Consider the following 22,733-nt stretch of genomic DNA (forward strand, 5'->3'; position numbering starts at 1 on the left):
TCGGCGTTGTTTAGCCTGAAGTTCAGAGGCTGAAGAATAATTCGTTAACTGTTTTCAGGTGTCTGGATGGTAGTTATATATAGGCATGGAAACTAGCTGTTTTCTGACCACAATAAGCACAGAGTAAGAGGAAGTAGAATTAAATTGCAGCAAAATGACAGAATAATAGTCATAAAGGTGATTAGCTGTGGATACAGTCTGTCAAGAAAGAGGTGATATATCTGTAAAGTGGTAAGGTTGTTAGTCCCATTTTATAGATTAATGGATGGAGACTCAGAGAGGGTAAGCAATTTGCCCAAGGTCACACAGTGAGGAAGTGACAGAACTAGGTCTAGCTTACTCCAGAGTATATAATAAGGCTGACTTATAGGGCAAAGAAATTAGAAAAAAAATCATACCAAATCATCATTAGTCTTAGATTGTTCAGAGAACAGAGTATTAAATTCTGTGGATTTAAGGCCTTGGGATTCTGTGCTATACCTGAATCTGAGCTGAGAGGTCAGTACTCTCAATTCACCCTCAGCCCAAGGGATAAGCAGAGTGGGCAGATCCAGCACCATTATCCCTTAGGCAGTTTGAAGATTCTGGGGTCTATCTTGGGTTGGTCCTCTCTGTTGCTTGTCACAGGCTGCTCTCTCAAAGGCTCTGGTCTCAGGAAAGCTATAGATTGGTGTGGTGGGTGTAGATGGTTGAGACTCAAGAAAGGCATGCCTACTGCCCCCAGTGCATGTCCTGCCAGAGTTCATCCCCCTATAGGAAGGGCAGTTAAGGAGTTTCCAGAGTTTGTTCCACTGAAATGAGTGGAATTTATCCAGAGCCCCCAAAGTGGCTGGACTCCTTCCAAGGAGCACACAGAGGTGGAAGGAGCCAGTCCTTGCTGGATTATGGCCCTGCACATGGGGAAGAGCAAGGCTATCAGAAACCAAGATTGAATACTGGATGGGAAGGATAGCTAACATTTCCAGCACTTACTCTGCCAGGCATTGGTCAGAGGGCAGTGAACTATCTTAGCTCATTGAAATGTCTATGGGGTCCCCAACTTTTGGACTCGCAGACCGGTACTGTTTTGTGGCCTGTTATGATCCAATCCAGTCACACAGCAGGAGGTGAGCGGCAGGTGAGTGAGAAGCTTCATCGGTATTTACAGCCACTCCTCAGCGCTAGCATCACTGCCTCAGCTCTACCTCAGATCATCAGGCATTAGATTCTCATAGGAGCACCAGTCCCTGGTGCCAAAAAGGTTGGGGGCCACTGGTCTAAATCACCTACTTCATAGTACTTGCCCTCCAAAGCTAGAACTATTATTATCTTCCTTTACAGAAGACGAAACAAAGCACTGAGAGGTCAATAACTTATTCAAGCTCAACAGCTAGGGAGGGTTGGACCTAGATTCAAGACTCAGACAGCATGATCCCAGAAGCCTCATTCTTAATCGCCTTGACTTAGGATGAGGTGCTTGGGTCTCTCCACTTCCTCCCACTCATCCATGGAGGAACTTTTGCTCTGGGGTCACTGACTCAGCTTCTTGCTGCCTAGTTTATAACAAGTCCTAACAATTATAAACATTGTTCTAATTTAGGAATTTTACATTCACTCTTTCTCTGCCTCTTTCATTATCTTAGAGAGCAAACATTTATCAAGGAACAAGCATTTTACATTCCCCAACTCGGACCTTGGGTACTTATGGGTTAATTCTTCTCTAATTTCTCCTTTAACTATTTGGAAGGTGTAGGAAGCAGTAGTAGAGGAGGGCATGTTTTTCCAGTAAATCCTACTGGAAGGGGAAAGAAAAGAGAACCCGTGTATGGTTAAGTGCTGACTTGAGCTGAATGTTTTCTCATGTTTTTTCATTTTCATCCTCCTAGCAGTACTTTGAGGTAGATGTTATCAGCACAATTTTACAAATGAGGGAGGTTATATAATTTGCCAGAGGTCACATTGCCCATGTACACAGAGGCTGGGATCTGAACCCCAAAGTGTCACCCTCCAGATCTATACCCAAGACACTATACATCATCTAGTGCTAAGCACGAGACAACCTTAACAGAGCGCTCAAATGGTTCACCCCGAGCACAATTGAGAGCACACAGATAGGGTAACCCTGGCAGCATCCTCTAGTGCAGGCCGAGCTCAACCCTTCTGCTCTATCGAGAGGGTTTCAAACTTTGGTGCATGGAGCAGCAAACTGGACAAACAAGAAGCCATCACTTCTGGGTTCTGCTCTGCCAGAGGCCTGCCCGGGGCATGATAAGATGGTTAATGCAAAGCTTGGCAAGCCTTCCCTTCTTAATTTAGGCTTCCTCCCAGGAGGGAATCCAGAGACAGGGAACATGAGAAAGGGAAAGGAAAATAATAAGAGATAAGTGAGAAAAGAGAATATTTATAGGGCTTGGAACATCTAATGAAAACCAGCTGCCTGATTTGGGGTGGGGGTCTCTGATTTTGCCTGCAAGGGATTATTAAGTCTTCTCTTGTACATACCTGTGTGTGGAGGGTGTCTGGGGAAAGAAAGAGAGGAGGGAGTATGAGGAAGGAAGGGAGAGAGAGGGAGAGAAGAAGGGAAGGAGAAAGCGGGGGTGGGGGTTAGGGGAGGGGTGTGGGGAGGGGGAGGAGGAGGGAGAGAAGAGAGAGAGGGAGGGAGGGAAGAAAAGAGGGAGGGAGGGAGGGAGAGGGATAGAGAGGGATAGAGAGAGATATTAGGGGAGATATTGAGAGAGAAGCTGGGAGGCTTGTGGGAGGGCTGTGCTCTCAATACATTGGATAGGAGAGAGCTGATATCCCCTCTTGGCTTCACTCCATCCCCACCCCCTGCCTTCATTTTAAACTGAAGTTGATTCAAACCTGCTGCTCTTGGAAAAAGGCCATCAGTACAGGCTCCAACAGAAAGATGATACGGGAGGGGATATGAGTAGGGCAATCAGAAAGAATGAGAAAATGAGACAAGGGAATGGAAAAGGTGAATAAACAGGGGATGATGAAGGAGGGAGAGAGATTGAAAGATTAAAATGTTGGCCCGAATGGGGAGCTTGGAGTGAAAGGAGTTGACTGAAAGCCTCGAGTTGGAACAAAGTCAAAGCTAATCCTTCTGGGCCCTGCTCTCTCCTCCACAGATCCAGAGAGTTGCAATAAAGATGTGTCTGTTTGAGATTTTCCAGGTCTCTTTCTCATAAATCTGTGTTTCCTTCTTAATCGAGGCCTTCAGGACCAAAAGTATCACCCAAGTATTTTGTAAAAAACACTTAAATATAGGAGGAGTTTTCACAAATGGGAAGAGTGTGATAACTAAGGGCCAGAATTCAGGGCACATAGTTAGAAAAATAACAGTATAGTTGTCAACAACAAGGCACTTTCCAGAGGCCAATTTTTCTTGAAACTAAAGCCACTAAAGCCAACTAGACCCTATGTTTTACTTCTAGCTCTCACTTAGGTTCTTGGTTGAGGATATCTCCATGACCGTGGAGTCAAATTCTATGTGTGTTTAATTGACATAAATTCAATAATATGTGTTAGAAAAAGAAGAAAAAAAAAAGGAGAGCAAGCAATTTAAATAGTGAAGCTGATTTGCCTGTCTTTCTACCCAATTAGTAGTGTTAGATGGGTTGAGATGAGAGATGTGAATCCACTCTTTCCTTGGTCCCTTTTAATCTAAGTTTATAGATTGTCTCATAATAGGACCTAATTTGTGTTAAGAAACAAGAATTTATTTTACAAAACATAATCATTTTAATAAAAGCCAACCGCTTTATCTCCTACCCAACAAACTATGTTGCACTTGTTGAAAGATGGTATAACAGTGAAAGATGGTACAAAGATGGTATGACAGGCAATTTAAAGGATTTTCAGAAGTCATTTTTAATTAGACTTTATTTTTTAATCTTAAAGTGCTGCTTTTAGACTTCTTTGTCCATCAGAGTTGGTGAGTATGTGAAAATGCTGAGTATTTGGACTTATGGTTGGTTAACAGACTACTTTCTCCTGATTTTTCAGTCAGTCCACAGGTACGTAATAAATTGAGAAAGTTTCATAGACCATTAAACTCAGGCAGAGCCACAAGAAGGGGCCAGTATGAGCAATGAGATAGATAGAAAGTTTCCCCTTTCAACTGTGTCATTTCTTCTTATTTTATTATGTACACTCACTCCTATTTCAGCTTGAAACAAGTGGCTGCCTCCCTATCCTATGGCACCATTCTATACCTTATAGTGAGTCTTGTATACTATCTGCATCTGACTAACAAAGACAAGCCCCTAATTCCTATCTCAAGGTGGGGCTTCTCTTGTGTTCTTCCAGCTCATTCAACATGTTGACTCTGTTCATTAACTAAGCAACAAGTCTTCTGTGCCAAAAGGATTAGAGAGAGAAGGTCAGTTCAAAGCCTATGCTAACAAAAATGGCAACTCTCCTTTTGGAAAAAAATAATTACTACTGCTTTAAGAACTTAAAAAAAAAAAAAGCAGGGATGTTATCTTCTTTGGAAAAACATTTCCGATCAAATAGTCAGATAGGTTCTGTCACAGACAACCTCCTCAGGCTGGTAGGTTACAGCTCTGTGGCAGCCTCATCTCACCTAGGGAAGCATCTGTCTTTTGCAAATGACTCTCCTTGATCATACACAGTTCATAACACTCCTATCACATTAATTCAAGTTGAAATCCTGAGATGCTGCGAGAAGGGATTTCAATGATACTTAAATCTCATTACTTTGACTTTCAGGTCAGACTACTACTTTTCTTCAAGACCCACCAGGAAAGCAATTCTCAACCTTTCAAAATAATGCTAGAAAAAAGATGCTTTGGCACTTCACAATTTTATGTGTTAGATTCTGCTGATTTGGTACTTTTTGATCATGATGTTCCACATTTCCAGGTTATTCTTTAGATTATATCTTGTTTGTTTGTTTGTTTTTACTTATTTCTCAATAAATCTACTGCCTTTAAAAACAAAACAAAACAATAATCTATCTCTATTTGTGTATTGATGAATTGTATAGAACATCTCCCTTCATTCCTTCCATTTTATGACCAGTCCTCTATTCTCTAAATTTCTACTGTTATCTCCTCATTTGTATGAATTTTATATAGAACGCTAGATGTAGGTCAATCACTATGCTTGTGCTAGTCAGTGAGTATTAGTAGGAAAACATAGCATAGTTCATTGTTTTCCATGGCAAGAACATTCTGTGGGGCGTTGGCATTTGAACTTATTCTCACCACATGAGTTGGACTAGATGGAAACATTAATTTATTTATGTGGTGTAGCATATCCAAATGCCAATCTGAGTCAAAGGTTTCACTACTCTAGAACTTTATAAAAAGTACAAGGGTCCCATGTATTATGTGAAACATATAAGACTATAGTTTTTCATCGCCTATATTTAGATCCTAGAGAAAGTTGATTGACTTTAAGACCAACAAGTACCTCTACTGTGACAGCTCATACAATGGGAAACTCTAGGTGTACTTTAATCTGCATGTACTCTGAACCCACTATCTACTAGGTGAATGACCAGTCACAGAGATGGGAATAAGATTAGCAGTGGCAGATTTGGGGGCAAGAGATGAGTATGATTTTGGTCCAGGGACTTAATCAGCTATAAATTTATTTAACCATACTTTTATCCAGCCAACTTTTCTCCATTTGATCTGAAAATTTCATGAGAGGTTTTGCCAGGTTCTTTGCAGATAAACCTTTTCTATGCATTCCTTTATTTACCAGCCTCAACTATGGGAGTCTAGAGGCTCCCAAACAATCACACATAGAGTTTGAATGGTGCATGGAAGCTGAGGCTTGTGAGAAGTGTTGCACTAAGCATTCAGTTCCCTCAGTAAATCCATCCAGTCTGACTCTCTCACACATTGGCTCCTGACATACTCTTCACATTCTCTTTTCCCTGTACAGTCTCTACAACCTGAAATTCCCTCTCCTCTTCACATAACTGAATCCTGCTCATTCTTCGAGACTCAAATTCATTTCCTCTTCCTCTGTGGAGCCTTCCTTGACTCTGCCATCTGCCATAATTTTCCTTCTGACAGCTTTAGTACCTATCTTGTGCTCCAGGGGTCCCCAAACCCCACCCTGGTCCTTGTCTGTGGCCTGTTAGGAACCGGGCCACACAGCAAGAAGAGAGCAGAGGGGTGAGCTAGAAAAGCTTCATCTGTATTTGTAGCCACTCCTCAGTGCTAGTATCACCACCCCAGCTCCACCTGAGGTCATCAGGCATTAGATTCTCATAAGAGTACTGGTCTCTGGTGCCAAAAAGATTGGGGACCACTGCTGTACTCCTTAGATTTCTGTACTATCCAGTACTCTTTGTTAGGTTTCTGGTTGTTTAAGAGCCAGCCAGAGAGAATTCTTTGTGAATGGTTCCAGAACTCCCTTGACAGAGAAACTGTGAAGTAATTGTATTGGAAATGGAAAGGGTAAATTGTAGGGTGGGGGGACTCACATGAATATAGACAGCTAAGTACTTTTTCTTCATGGGAAGATAGCACAGATAGCATCCTTCATTTTCTTGTCTCTTTTTTCTCCCTGAGGGAGGTTTGAGGAGACCCAGGCTTGAATCCGAGGAGACCAGACTGGCCTAGATGGGAAAGACTGGGCTGAGCTGCGGTAAGCTGTTTGCAGTTTATAAACAAGTCCTGACATCCCAACTTAGGTGTTGGCAAACAATGTCATCAGCTCAGAGAAAGTTCTCAGAGATACATCAAGGCCCCAGGCTAAACTGCAAAGTAGGCAAAACTCTTTCCCACCCTCCTCCAACCCCCGCAGTTCCCCAACACCCTGAACACCCCCAGCCTTCATATTGCCCTCTTTGGTCCTCTCCTCCCTGATCTCTAAATGGGCCCAATCTTCATAAGAAACCCATATAGTAAAGTTAGCTTTCTTCCTTCTCACCAGGTACTGATCTCTTAAAACCTGTAAGATGTGGGTGATCAATTGGCTTTATCTTTCCAGTAGGGATTCTGGACTAAAAGTTCTACTACAGTGGTGTAATTTTGTAAGGAAGATATTGAGAGTCTGTGGGCTTTGTCTGTCTCTATCTCCCAAACTAGACTTTGAATAAAATATCTAGATCATCAATCCTGTGACTTTCTCCCATACTTCCTTTGCCCCTTCCTCTTGCAACCAGCCAAAGAGTCATTCCTGTGGGAAACACTGAGAGCTGATGTAAAGACTATTGGACAGGTGATCCCAGAACAGAGCATCTCTTGAATGTCTTATCAATGCAAGCTTCTTGAGGACTACTTTTTAGAGGGTCCTGGGACCTTCTGAAGGGACCCTCACTGTCTAATCTTACACCCAGTGTGGGGTAACCTTCTACAATAGTTTCATTTGGCAGCAGGAAGTTTAGTTTTTTTCTAGGATGCCTATTCCATTACCTAATAGCTGTACTTATTAGAAAGGTCTTTTTATATAAAGCAGAAGTTCAGTTACAGTTTTACCCTTTAAGGGATGTGGAACACAACTCCTCTTCCCCATGACAACTCTTCAAGTTAGTGCAAGTCAGCGTGATTCTCACTACCCTTCTCCTTCTCTCTTTCCTCTCTCTCTCTCTCTCTCTCTCTCTCTCTCTCTCTCTCTCTCACACACACACACACACACACACACACACTACTCTAGATTAGACATTTACATTCTCTTAATGTTTCTCGTCTGACACGTTTTCAAGATCTTACTACCCTTGATTCCCTTCCCTTCTGTGAACATTTTATTTGCTAATATCTGTTTTAAAGTCTGGCCTTTAATTGGCTATGTTCCATTTCTATAAATGGGCTGGAGTTGAGATCTCCCTTGACTTGATTGGAGTTAACAAGTATTTATTGAGCATCTAATAGGGGTCAGGCCCATATATTAATAAGGAACTTGACCTCGAGGAATTATTTTTCATCCCCTGGGCAACAACAGCTCACACTGAGACTGTTAGCAGTTATGAACCCAGGTCTTTGCTATAAGAATCTTTATTACACAAAGTTTTCCTATCTCATTTTATACAAATACAATTCACATGCACCAATGGCTTTTTCCTCTTTTATTATGAGGCAAATATTTTTTTCCTTTTCAATTATATGCTTCTCTGGAGCAAGGTAAGATATAAATATAATGGTTCTACCTGCTTTTATTCACTTTATGAATGTATTAGTTAGGGTAGAATGAACTGCTACCACAAATACACCCAAAATGTATCATGGCTTGAACGTGACAGAAGTTAATTTTTCATTTAACCATTCAAGGCAGCTGCTCCTGACTGGAGCACAGCTCTCTTCCCAAAGGTGGTTAAGGGACCCACGCTTCTCAGACCCTGTGTCTCTGCCATATCATCCATCCCACAGGTAGAGTGTGGAAGAACACAGAAGAATTTTTATGGGCCATGTATATAAAGGGTATATAGTACTTCTACTCACATGATTGGAAAGAATTTAGTTACATGATCCACTTAACCCCAAGGAAGACCGAGATATGTAGTCTAGCTCTGTGCCCAGGAAGCAGAGAAGGAAGGTTTTTAGTAGATAACTTGCAGATGGCCACAATACATAATTCTTTTTACCACTATTGTTCATGGACTTAGTTTAATATCTATAACGTTTCTGTAATTATGTTGTTAGGTGACCACAATAGTAAAGGATAGTTGGGTGTGTAGTTCAAGCTCAGGGCAAGGAATTAGGGGTGAGTGAGCAGGGACACCCAAGAGGCTGCAGAGGGCAGTTGATGAATTTAGAAGACTGGGCGGCGGGGGGTGTGGGGGGGCGGGGGGCAGAGGGGACAGATAGTGCGGGATGTCACAAGTGACTGGGAGGATAAAGCTGGGGGTCCTGTGTGCTGGTTAATCTGAATAGCAAAAAGGGCAGAAGACTGAGATGAGAAGAAACAGGAGGATGCTTCATTTCATTTTGGGAAAGACCCCATTCATAGTCAAGCATATTATACCCCTAATACTATATGTCTTTTAGGAAGTTTCCAAATAATGAAGGTAAAAGGTAGCTTCTCCAGCTATATGTTTAAAATTAATCAACCAATCCATTGAAAGCTACTTCTTGAGCTCCCATTATGGATTTATGCCTGGATTTATGCTAATCATTGAATACAGGCTCTATACTCAAAGAACTTACAATATAATTAATCAAATATGACATGTACATAAAATAGCTCAATAACACAGAAGAAAAACAAATGCAAAATATATGATGTCAACTTTCTAGGTTAAAGATTCAAAAGAGAAATTCACTGAGGGCCAAGATAATCAAGGAAGGCTCCACAGAGGAACTGGGACTTGATCTGGACCTTAAAGAATGAAAAGATTTTTAGAAAAGGGGACAAAATAATGTGTACAAGGCAAGGTGGAAAAGCATCAGGAAACACGGAGAATTAATAGGAGTAAAAGATTATAGAGATAGGTATTATCAGGTAGAGGCATTTAGACTTGGTTTGGTAAGGAACAGAGAAAACAAAAAATTTTACAGTGATGTTTTGCAATTTAATTGATCCACTTGAAAGCATCTGTCTAATCCCTAACATGGTAAGTGCTTAGTAACCATTTTGCTCCCCAAACAGTAAAATGACAATGGTGTGCAGAAAATACTTTATTCATTCATTCTTTAAGCATTTACTGGGTATCTTCCACGTGCTACATCCTGTGCTAGACAAAGAGGATACAGAAATAACGAAGTCATGGTATTTACTTAGGCTTAAGTTCTCATAGACTAGACCTTCCCATCTACTACTGGTAACCAAGAGATGCACAGTTCCCTTACCTGTACTGTGGCTCCACCTTGCCCCCTACTGACTGTTCTACTTAGATTTGACCTCAGGGATCACCCGGTTCAGCTAAAGACCAGGCCTTCTGCCTATTTCCTCAGACTCATTAGGGCAGATTAAGGTCTCAGTGCTGGATTACTTGTCTTCTTGGCTCATCAACTTTTAAAAAACAAAACAAAACAAATATATATTTCATAGTACCCTGGTATGATTAGGAGGAATATCTCAGCTAAGTCACATAAAGTTGTTTTTTGAAATCTGAGGAGGACCATACAAATGCAATGAATAATTACTGTGATGACCACCAAAGATGCTAGTCCCCTGCTCCTTGGAGCACAGCCTTTCAGGGCTGGGTTCTTATAATGATGTTTGTGCGAAAGCCCCTGACTTTTGGATTCTTGGATTACTGGCTGAACATAAGAAGCCAAGTTTGGCAGCTACAAGTGGCTCACTTCAGGCACATTTATCTGGTTTAGCTGTTAGTTAGTTTCTTTACAGATGGTATGATCTGCACACAGGACTGGAAGTCAGCTTCTCCAGATCTCTAAACCCTGCTCAGCTTCTAGCCTGAGTAACCTGCTTAACCTCCCTGTTAGTTGGGTTTACAAAGGTGAGTGGGCCATGACCAAGGATAACAACCTGCTTGGCAAGTTTGAGCTCACAGGCATACCCTGTGCACCTCGTGGTGTTCCTCAGATTGAAGTCACTTTTGATATCGATGCTAATGGCATCCTTAATGTCTCTGCTGTGGATAAGAGCACAGGAAAAGAGAACAAGATTACCATCACTAATGATAAGGGTTGTCTCAGCAAGGAAGACATCAAGCGCATGGTCCAAGAAGCTGAGAAATACAAGGCCGAAGATGAGAAGAAGTGGGATAAGGTGTCTCACTCGAATCTTATGCATTCAACATGAAAGAAACTGTTGAAGATGAAAAACTTCAAGGCAAGATCAACGATGAGGACAAACAGAAGATTGTTGACAAGTGCAATGAAATCATCAACTGGCTTGATAAGAACCAGACTGCAGAGAAGGAAGAATTTGAACATCAGTAGAAAGAGCTGGAAAAAGTATGCAACTCCATCATTACCAAGCTGTACCAGAGTGCAGGAGGCATGCCTGGAGGAATGCCTGGGGGCTTCCCTGGTGGTGGAGCTCCTCCTTCTGGTGGTGCCTCTTCTGGCCCTACCATTGAAGAGGTTGATTAAGCCAACCTTGAGCATAAATTTAGCATTGTTCCACAGAATACGGAAGGACCCAAATTTGTAGCAAATTTCATGGCAGTTTTAAAGTTGAGCTGCTACATAGTAAATAACTGGGCATTCTTGATATTTGAATATGGAATATGTGCACAGGGAATGAAAATAATGCACTTTATAAGAACTATTGTAAAGTGGAAAATGCAATGTCTTAAATAAAACTATTTAAAATTGGCACGCACAAAAAAAGTCATGCTCATTTATGGAAGAGAAGTTTTGTGAAGATGAACTGATTATTACTTTTAAACTTATTTTAAAATACCGACATAAGGACTTCCAGTTTCCTGTCCAGCATGTAAGGAGCTTAGAAGTCACCACTCTGTCCTAATAACAAGTAGAAAACTGAACAAACTGAAAAATCAACAACTCTTCTTAGATTGGTCAGAGAAGTGAGATCATAGGGCAAACTTTTGTCCCAAAATTGGAGAGGAAGACATTCATATAGAGAATCACAAGTTATCAGATAGAATCCCATAAGATGCACTCTGTGACATCAGTGCCAGAGTAGAAAAACCTAAACTATAACTGACAAATTGCTAGGTAAAGAAATCTAGCTCAAGGTAAAGAAACCTGAGAGATGAAAAATGCAGGCGGATCCCAGTCATGCTTGGGGTGGGGGGAGTTGGGAATAGCCCTTGTACTTTTGTCTTTTGTAAGTTTTAACTCTAGAAGTTCTACTTGATGTTCACAGTTAGGATTAGATGAAAATCTCCTTTTGTTTTAGGCAGGAGAAAAGTAACCATTTTGAAATAAATCCAGAGCATTCTGTCCCTAACAAGGCCTGCCCTCAGGAGAAACTTTTTAGCTAGAGCCTTACCTGCTGGGGTATTATCAGACACTAACCTACATGGAGGAAAGGAAATGTCCAACTCCAGTCCCCTCTAGCTTTCCACATAGGGGAAGAAAAACACCCAACCCCAACTCCCTCTAGCCATCCTACATTATTAAAAGACTAATTTTCACTGTTCCTTTTACCCCGTATATCATATCTACCTTTCAACAAAATATTACAAGGCATAGTAAAAGGCAAAAAACACAGTTTGAAGAGACAGCGAAAGCATCAGAATCAGACTCAGATATTGGCAGGAATGTTGGAATGATCAGATCATGAATTTTAAATAACTATGATTAATATGCTAAGGCTCTAATAAAAAAAAAGTAGACATGAAAGAACAGATGAGAAATATAAGCAGAGATGGAAATTCTGAGAAAAAAATTAAAAAGAAATGCTAGGGATCAAAAACACTGTAACAGAAATGAAGGATGCCTACTAGGGCTTACTAGTAGACTGGACACATCTAAGGAAAAAACCTCTGAGCTTGAGGATATGGCAATAGAAACTTCAAAAATTGAAAAGCAAAGAGAAAAAAAGTCTGATAAAAAAAGCAGAACAGAATATCGAAGAACAATGGAACAACTAAAAAGTATAACATACTTGATGAAGAAGAAGAAAGAGAGAAAGGAATAGAAGAAATATTTGAAGAAATAATGACTGAGAACTTCCCCAAATTAATGACAGACACCAAAACACAGATCCAAGAAGCTCAAGCAACACAAAGCATAAAAAAAGACACTACACCTAGGCATATCATATTCAAACTGCATAAAAACAAAGCTAAAAAAAAACAAAAACAAAAACCTTGAAACAAGGCAGAGGAAAAAAAAGAAACCCTTACCTTTGGAAGAAAATAAATAATTATATCTGCCTTCTCCTCAGAAATGAGGCAAACTAGAAAAGAATGGAGTGAAATATTTAAAGTATTGAGAGAAAAAAAATCCCACCAATGTAGAATTCTGTACTATGTAAAATTACCCTTCAAAAGTTAAGGAGAAATACTTTCTCAAAGAAATAAAAATTGAGAGAATTTGTTGCCAGTAGACTGCCTTGCAAGAAATAAACAAAAATCTAAAATTCATAATTTAAGTTTTCAGCTTAGGAAACCAGGGAAAAAAAGAGCAAATTAAATACAGTGTAAACAGGCAAAAAAAGAAATAATAACAATTGGAGCAGAAATCAATGAAATTGAAAATAGGAACTTAATAGAGAAAATCAATAAAACCAAAAGCTAGTTCTTTGAAAGGATCGATAAAATCAATAAGCTTCTAGCCAGGTTAAAAAAGAGAGAGAGAACTCTCTGTCTCTGCCTCTAGAGTGTTACCCCTTTTCTAATAAACTTTCCTTTTGACTATAAAAAAAAAGGGAGAGAAGAAATCAATTACTAATATCAGAAGTGAAAGAGAGAAAATCACCACAGATCCTGTGGACATTAAAAAGATAATAAAGGAATACTATGAACCACTCTATGTCCACAAATTTAATAACCTAGATGAAATAAACCAATTCTTTGAAAGACAAAATCTATCAAAACACACAAAAAGTCGTCTGAATAGACCTATAACTATAAAGAGGTTAAATCAATAATTAATAACTTTCTAAAACAGAAAGCACTAGGCCCAGATGGGTTCACTGGTGACTTCTACCAAACATTTAAGGAAGAAATTAAACCAATTTTATACAATTTCTTACAGAAGATACATTTTCTAACTCACTCTATGAAGGCAGCATGACTCTAAGAGCAACACTAGAAAAAGACATTACAAGAAAACTACACCAATATCTCTTATAAATATAGAAGCAAATATCTTCAACAACATATTAGCAAATCCAATCCAATAACGTACAAAAATAATCATACATCATGAGCAAGGGAGATTTATCCTGGTTATGCAAGGATGATTCGACATTCAAAAATCCATTAATCTAATCCATCACAGAGAAGAAAAATCTTTGTATCAATAAATGCAGGGTAAAAATTTGACAAAATCCAACACTCGTTTATGATTAAAACTCTCAACAAACTAGGTATAGTGGGAGAACGTCCTCTACTTGATACCAAACATCTTATAGCTACTTATGAGTAAAACAAAGCTTTCCTGCTCCCACTACTGCTTTACTACATCATACTGGAAATTCTAGCTAATGTAATAAGATGAAAAAAGGAAATAAAAGAAGATATACTGATGGCAAATAAACATATAAAAAGATGCTCCATGTCATGTCATCAGGGAAATGCAAATTAAAACATCAAGGAGATACCACTACATACCTATTAGAATGGCCAAAATGTGGAACACTGACGACATCAAACACTGACAAGGATGTGGAGCAACAGGAACTCTCATTCATTGATGGTGGGAATGCAAAATGATATAGCCCTTTTGGAAGACAAAAATTAAATATACTCCATGGGATGTAGCAAATTGTTCCTTGGTATTTACCCAAAAGAGTTGAAAACTTATGTTCACACGAAATCTGCACACAGATGTTTATAGCAGCTGCCAAAACTTGGAGGCAACCAAGATGTTCATTAAGTGAATGGACAAGCGAATTGTGGTAACCCAGGTAATAGAATATCATTCAACACTAAAGTTGAAGTGAGCTATCAGCCATATAAAGATATGGAGGAAGCTTAAATGAATATTGCTAAGTGAAAGAAATTTGAAAAGGCTACATCCTGTATAACTCTAACTACATGACATTCCAGAAAAGACAAAAACTATAAGGACAGTAAAAAGATCAGGGGTTGACAGGGATTAGAGAGGAGAAAGAGATGAATAGGCAGAACACAATAAACTAAACAAATAATAAAAGAGAGCTACAAATTAATGAATGATGAGAATGTGCTATGAATCAAGAATAATGATTAATTCAATTCTGTGCCAGAAACAAATCTAGAAATAACTACATAACAGAAATGGGGTGCAATTAGAACAGTGCTTAGAGAAAAATTCATAGCCTTATATATTTAGAAAAATAAACAAAAAGCCTAAAAATGCAAAAGGTAAGATCTTACTCAAGGAGTTAATAAAAAGAACTGAATGATAATAAGGATAATAATAAATCTTAATGAAGTGGAACATAGAAATTAGTAAAAATAAAAGCAGCAATTATTTAAATAAAAACAAAAAGGAGTAGAGGACATTAAATTCAAGAGCTAGTTCCTTGAAGGAATAAATAATATACTTAACTTAATCAAGAAAAACACAAATACATAAAATAAATATTATAAAGGGAGACAATAACTGCAAACACAAGAGAAGTTAAAAGAAACAGAATATTTCTCAATATTTTGCAAATAAGTTTGAAATCTCAGGAAGTATATAATTTTCTAAAAATAGAGGTTACTTAAAATTTCTCTAGAAGACAATGGAATAGCTATACAAATTATCATTTAAAATAGTAATGTTTTTAAAGAAGTAGCACCTTACAATCAGGTAACAACAAAGCACCAAGGAGCTACAGGGAATTCTACTACATTTATTAAGGAACAGATCATTCCAATGCTCTTAACGTTTTTTCAGAAAATAAAAAATAAGAAAATGTCTGAGATAATATTGATACCCAAACCCAAAGAAACAGTATAAACCGATCTCATTTATTAATATCAATACTCAAATTCACCACCCCCCCAAATTAGCAAACATAATGCAACTGCAAAGTAAAAGAATAACATACTATAACCAGTGTGATATCCATTTGGAATACATACGAGGGTTAAAAGAATCATAAGAATTTAACATAACCCACTCTATCAATGGATCTAAGGAGAAAAAGCATATGGCCATTACCATAGATGCTAAAAAGGTTTCTGTTAATTTTCAGCAAATACCACAAGCAAATGAAAAAATGTAATGAAAAAGAGGTATCTTTTCTTTCTTAATATGATTATATATTTATCAACCCAAAACCAGAATTATGGAAAACACTAGAAACAGTTCCTTTCAATTTTGAAATAAGAGAAAGATGTCTACAATTATCACTATCACTTAATGTGTTCCGGTTCTGGCTGGCCAATACATTTAACAAAATAAAGTAGAGGTTATATTACTGTGCTAGGGCTGCCATAACAATAGATTGGGTGGTTTAAACAACAGAAATTTATTTTGTTACAGTTCTGGAAGCTAGAAGTCCACAATCAAGGTCCAGTAGGGTCAGTTTCTGGTGACGACTCTCTTCCTGGCTTCTAGATGGCCACCTTCTCACTGTGTCCTCCCAAGATGAAGCATACAAGATAAGAAAAGCTTTCTGGTATCTATTCTTATAAGGACAATTCTATAAAATCAGGGCCTATCCTCATTTAGGACCTCATTTAACTGGAATTACATCCTTAGAGGCCCATGGTCAAATACATCCACACTGGGGGTTAGGCCTCCAACATATGCATTTTTAGAGGACACAAATATTCAATCCACAATAAGCATACAAAAAGGAAAAGAGAAAAACTTATCGTTATTGAGTCACGATCTGATTGTGTACCCTGAAAACAAAGTGACTTTATTACAAATAATATGGGGATTCAGAAGGTGATGAGGTACAAACTGGGTACAGAAATCAAAGCTTATGTGTGTATATATATAAGCATACAAATGGAAACATTTTGACCGCCTATGTGTAGTGGTCTGGTTAATAAATTATGAACTGTCCATATGATGTAATGCTCTGAGGCTGTGAAAAAGAAAGAGAAATTTCTTTCTGGATGGATAAGGAACGATTGCCAAAATATATAGCTAAGTTAAAAAAAAAAGTTGCTTTTGTGTAAAGTATGCTATAATTTGTGTAAAAATGAGAAAAAATAAAGAACACACACACAACACACACACTTAACTGCTTGTATATGCATATAATATCTCTGCTTCCAAAGAGAACTGTGTGGCTAGGAGAAAGGGTAAGAAAGAACGTTTTTACCCTTTTGTATTTTTGGAATTTTAAATCACATAAACATGTTTATTTAAAAAATTAAGTTAACGAATTGAAAAAGTAACTTATTTATGGTTTTTAGAAATATAGAATTGAATGAATCTTTCAATTTAAGACCATGAACTACAGCAATATAGTTTCAATTTTTCGAAATTATATACTCCAAATTCCCTTTCAGTTACGAGGGAGAGAGATTATAAAGAAATTAAAGAGAGTGATGGACCACAGGAGAACAGAATGAGCATGAGGAATGAGAGTAGGAGTTAAAAGCCTAGGAATCTATCCAGAGAAAGAGAGAACCAGAGAACAGAGAAAGCTGGCTAAACAGGAAGAAGTGTGGACACTCAGTAAGCTTAATGGTGAGGACAGTCAGGTGAAAGTTCTTGCAACACTTTGCTATTCACTGGGGATGAGCTTCAGAGCAAACTATCCTGTTCCACTGCCTTTGAAATTATGGCATGTAAATAAAAAGTTATTTTTTCCATTGAAATCTAAAGGTTTTCTCCTGTGTGAAAGGAATCAACAGAAGTCTGAGAAATTCACTTAGGAATTTAGTATCCTTTTGCTATTAAAAAGCAGACTAATGGCTTTGTTTTTTGTTTTTGTTTTTGTTTTTTTTTTGAGTTTGAGTTAGACTCATCTGATAATGCCAGGAGGTTATTTTTGAAAGCAGCATTTTATTTCACCTTTTTGAGATTCCCTTAACCATAAATAAATCTATAGGACTATAAATGATTTTGCCATTTTTTCCAATTTTTCAGCTAAAAACACTAAACTCTTAGAAGAGCCACCCTTAGAAACTGGAGCATGACAGGTGCTCAGTGAGGAAAAGTTTATGTCTCTGGCTACAGTATCTTGGGCTGAACAATTGCGTCTCATAGAATGCTAGTGTAAGGCTGAAGGAAATGAAGCTGGACACAAGAGCAAGTTCTGAAGGTTCCTATCTCTGACTTATAAAATAATACAAGTTTAATCTTTCCCAAGACACAATTACCTCTATTGCCACCTGCTGGTAAACTTTGTCTCATTTAATACAGTTGTGGCTTTCCTACCCTTGATTAAACACATTTTGGAACATGGAGATAGATTTGCAGCAGAAAAACTTTTGCTGCTTCAGATATGGAGAGGATGGATCACACTGGGTCATGTCCTTCAGTACGCAGGACAGCAAATGATGAAGACTGCCCTGATGTGAGGAGCTGGATGTTTTCCTCTGGCAGTGCCGTCTGTCCTGCCAATTCTTTAAGTTTGTCTATTCTCTTGAGTTCATGTAAATACAGGGGTTTCCTCTACCCAGCAAAGAGACCAGTTTTTAAAGACACTCAATGATTTTAAGCTTTAATTAAAAAAATTTTTTAATCACACACATGTGCACATACACGCCTCTCTTTAGTCCTGGGGTTGAAATCAACACTGACAAACAGATGCTTTCATTGATTTTACATGCAGACTTTCTTTTGCTCCTCCCATTCACATAATTCACCCCTCTGCTCCTTCAAAACCTACACCACTTCATACTCAAGACTGAGACATAACACACTCATATACACACAGTAGGGCTAACACAGGCATCAGTGAACAACGTGCATGTTTTCTCATATTTATAGTACCATAAAAATCTCATTTTATCTGGAATCTTAATAAGTTGAAGAAAACATGATCATTTCTCTCCCATGACACCGACTCATGACACTAACTGACCATAACGTCCCCCCAAAGCACTGTAAGATTCTGAAGTAGGTGAAGCTCTTCACCTACTGAAGAGCATTTGGGTTCTTTCAAGTTTTGGTTGATTATGACTAGAGTGGCTATGAACATGCATGCACACTTTTGGTGTGAAAATAAGTTTTCATTTCTCTAGGGTATATATCCAGGAGTGCCACTGCTGGGTCATATAATTTGTGCATGTTTAACTTTTTAAGAAACTGACAAACCATTATCCACAGTGACTTTATTATTTTGCATTCTTACTTGCAATACATGAGAATTCCAGTTGTTCTGTGTCCTTGTCAGTACTTGGTATTGTCAGTGTTTTTACTTTTAGCCATTATAATAAGTGGTGACCCATCATGGTTTTAATTGGTATTTCCCTAATGACTAATGTTGCTGAACAACTTTTTATGTACTCACTTATCCAGACATCCTCTTTAGTGAAGTGCCCATTCAATTATTTTACCCATATTTTCCCCATTGGGTTGTTTGTTTTCTGTTGTGATTTGAGAATTCTTATATATTCTGGATGTGTCTTGTGGTGAAGTAGTTCTCGAATCATCTAAAACACTTAGAGTAAGGCTATTTTATTCTATTCTCTTCTTGGTGATATACATATGCAATACACAGTTAAGTCTATAAACTAAACTTTTCCATTAACCAGAAATGTAGGTATTTTGAACAATGAGGTGCTCTTTAAGGAGGACCAGAGAGAAAGCTGGTAAGCTGCCCAGATGGAACTCTAGAAAAGGCCATTTACCTTGGTAAATTCATCACAGTCCAGGGTTTAGTCTTAGGCTTTTAAAGTTAAGAATGTGTTTTGGCCAGTGTCCCAAAAGCAGATCCCACTTGAGGGCACTTAGTCATGTTAGCAAAGATCCAAAGGGGCCAGTGTTCAAGTCTAGGATGGCAGCTATTGCACCAAGGTGTCTCGTTCTCCTGTAGACTCGTATAATAGTTATAAGCTTCCTTGGAGAGCTTGGAGTTGGAGTAAAGGGGACTTAGCCATATCAATGGCTATGATGAACTTTCCACTGGACCATGGTAAAAAAAATAAGCATAATTTCATTAATGTTTCTTAATTGGTTCAATTTAAAGAGCTATCTTTTATTCTGAGGTTATGTCCTTTCTACAGCTTTGACAAATTCTGTATGAATCTATTTCCCTGGGACATAGTGATGGTTTGATGGCCTAGCAGACATTCAGAAAATGAAGAGCTGTTCTCTGTTCTAATGTCACCCTTATCTCCTGAATATCTGAGACCTTGGGAGGTACCTCCCTGACCCCCTTCCCCTCCCCAACTACATATGTCTAGGTCATATACTGATACTTAGCTTCTAAATCTGATACTTAGCTTCTAAACCATTTCAATACACCTTCCCATGTGATTGGTTTCCAGGTAAACCAGTCTTCTTGCATCTCCTGGTGTGCCATGCCTTTTCTTTGCCTCTTGATACTTACTGTACAATTCCTAGCCCACCTCTCTTCCTCTCCACCTATCTTCTTTGATGTCTTCTGAGCCAGAAGTGAACATTTATCTCTCTAGACTCCTACAGCACTTATCTTCAGTATCATTCCCAAGACATTTATCCTAAAATAGCTCTCACTCTGAGTGACTTGCATATATTTTAGTAGATGATAAGACAGAATCCCCGTCAGATGGTAAGCTTATGAATGGGGAAGAATAAAGGCCATTATTCAGAAATATTAGCATATGTTACAGCAAATAGCACAATGCTTCTCATAGTAGGTACTCAATAAATGTCAAATGAATGAAGAAAGAAATGAATATATGAGACATGGTATACTTAAATTCTTGCAGATTTTTCTTTTCACCGTGATTACCTATATATTTTGATAGTTGAATACCCTTCTATATAAATATACGGATTGAGGACTCTCTTGGGCTATCTCCTCACATGTGTGAGTCTGTGAGTGTGGCCTGCACATCAGTATGCCGAGGCAGAAGGAAAAACAAGCAGGCAATCCCAACTGGGGAAGTCATTTACAGCTCCTCCCATTATTACTGGCCGAATCTTTTTATTTAAAACAAATAGTGAGCTGGAAGCAGCATTTCAAGTGGCTGGCTATTAGCAAGTTCAGTTATCAAAACACAGACCTAGTCTTTAAACACATAAAACAGCAAACCCCAAAAAGTCTACTCCTGACCGTTAGCATTTCTGTAGCCAGAGCCTCTCCTAACGTCTCCCTTTATGACCCTTATGGGTCATGTGTTCTTATCACATGGAGGCTATTTTTAGATTTTACTTGGCTCAGAGCACTTTCATTAATCTCAGAGACTTTCCTTTACTTTCCTTTTCTTCCTCTTCTACAGGGCAAGGACTCCCTTCAAAGCCAATTCAGCTACCATTTTCTACCTAGTCTATATGGCTAGTAAAGGACATTTCTGAGGGCTACAGAGAAGGCAGTCTTGAAGTCCAGAAGACAAGAAGGCTACTGTAGAGCCAGCAAAAACAACAAAGGAAGAGATCAGAACATGATCCAGGTCACATTAGGGAGATGTGCTTCATTTCCTGTTTCTGATTACCACTAAGCAATAATCTGGGCTGCTCAAGTGCTTGCCTATCCAAGCACAAACCAAGGGAGAGAAGAGTGGTTAAACCTTCTTTAATCTATGATGCTTGTAAATCATCACTGCGCTCATCATCATGGACACCAAGACTCACTGTTGTGCAGATGGAAAAGAGGAAAACAGAAGAAAATTCATGATGACTACAGTCCACAGCTTAGCAATGTTTTCTTTGGATTTTTAAAATAAATTAGATCTATAGCTTATTTATTGTCTTTTACCTCTTTCCCTTAAAAAATGGAGTGTGTTAAAATACTGGTTGCATAAATATTCTGATGATTTGATTATATAATATGTATTTTATAGGGTTGTATAGATAAGATACTTTAATTAAAACCATTTAGCACAGTGAATTTAGCACATTTAGCACATTTAGCATATAGTAATAGTCAGTAAATTGCAGTTGTCATTATCAGTTCCTGAATTCTTATAACCAAAGATATTGTTACATTAAGTAGAAATACCTACTAGATTCATTCTTGGTCTCCTAAAAAACAGCATTACATACTGTTATGATATGATCTCAGCTATATAATGAAAAAGAAAGAAAAAAACTTGAAGGAACTATACTAAAGTTAACAGTGATTAACTCTGGGTGGTAGAGTCATAGATAATTTTTCCTATTTCTTTACTCTTTGTATTACTTTCCAAACTTTCTATAATGAGCATTTATTACTCTGATGATCAGGAAAAGGTTGATTAAAAATTTTTAATGGGATTACATTGTTCATCGCATAAAGGTTGTTTTCAACCTAATTTATCTTTCAGAGGCTTCATCATTTTCCACCTGCATGACCTTGGGTAAGTTACTTAACTCTTTGAATCTTAGTCTCCTCTCCAGTAAAATGGGGAAAGGAAGTACTTCCTTCAAAGGTCTGTGTGAAGATTAAATGAGAAAACACAGAGAATCAACTAGCACAGTGCCTAATGGACCACAGGCACTCAACAGTAGGTAAACAAAACTCTGGAGTAACATTTCCCCCTTTCTACAGTTTAAGCATCTTTAGGAGCCTGTTTCTGAACTAGTACTGAAATAGAACGACCCTATTTACTTATTCCCACCGTTACAGTAGGACCACTGCATGATTTCTTGCTTTTCTTCATTTAGGCCTGAGAACTGCCTGACCCAAATTTCAGAAAATTAATGCAGTCCTAAGGACAATCATATGAGCGTAAATAATGGAATGATGTGGTAAAACACAGGCCCATGTGCTTTGGATTTGGAAAGACCAGAGTTTAAATTTTACTAATTACTAACTGTGTGATCTTGGGCAAATGACTTAAGTTTTTGGAGTCTTGATTTCTTCATGTTTAGTAACTCTAACTGACATCCATTGAGCCTTTGTTACTTGCCAAGCACAAGGCTAAGCATTTTATATACATTATCTCATCTAATTAACACAGCCACTCCAAGATGTGCAATTATTGTTACCATTTTACAGATGAGCAAGTGGTAAAGTAAGTTGCCTAAAGTCACTCAGCTGGTTAGTGGTAGAGTCTGGATTTGAGTCTGACACCAGAGCCTATACTCTTACCTACTTTTCTATAAAGGCTCCCATTCATCAAATGGGCATACAAATATGAGCTGAGGGGCTTACCACAATAATTAAATGGAATACTATATGTGAGGTATCTGTGCACAGTAGGCACTCAATAAATGTCT

At 38.3% G+C, this 22,733-nt stretch overlaps 1 pseudogene; it reads left to right on the forward strand.

Annotated features, from left to right (window-relative positions):
• LOC105288983 overlaps window positions 1-11,190 on the forward strand; it is a 41,791-nt pseudogene extending 30,601 nt beyond the window's left edge.
• The last annotated feature ends 11,543 nt before the right edge of the window (window positions 11,191-22,733 follow it).

This window comes from Pteropus vampyrus, unplaced genomic scaffold, assembly GCF_000151845.1.
Source record: "Pteropus vampyrus isolate Shadow unplaced genomic scaffold, Pvam_2.0 Scaffold1, whole genome shotgun sequence".
NCBI classification, from domain to species: domain Eukaryota; kingdom Metazoa; phylum Chordata; class Mammalia; order Chiroptera; family Pteropodidae; genus Pteropus; species Pteropus vampyrus.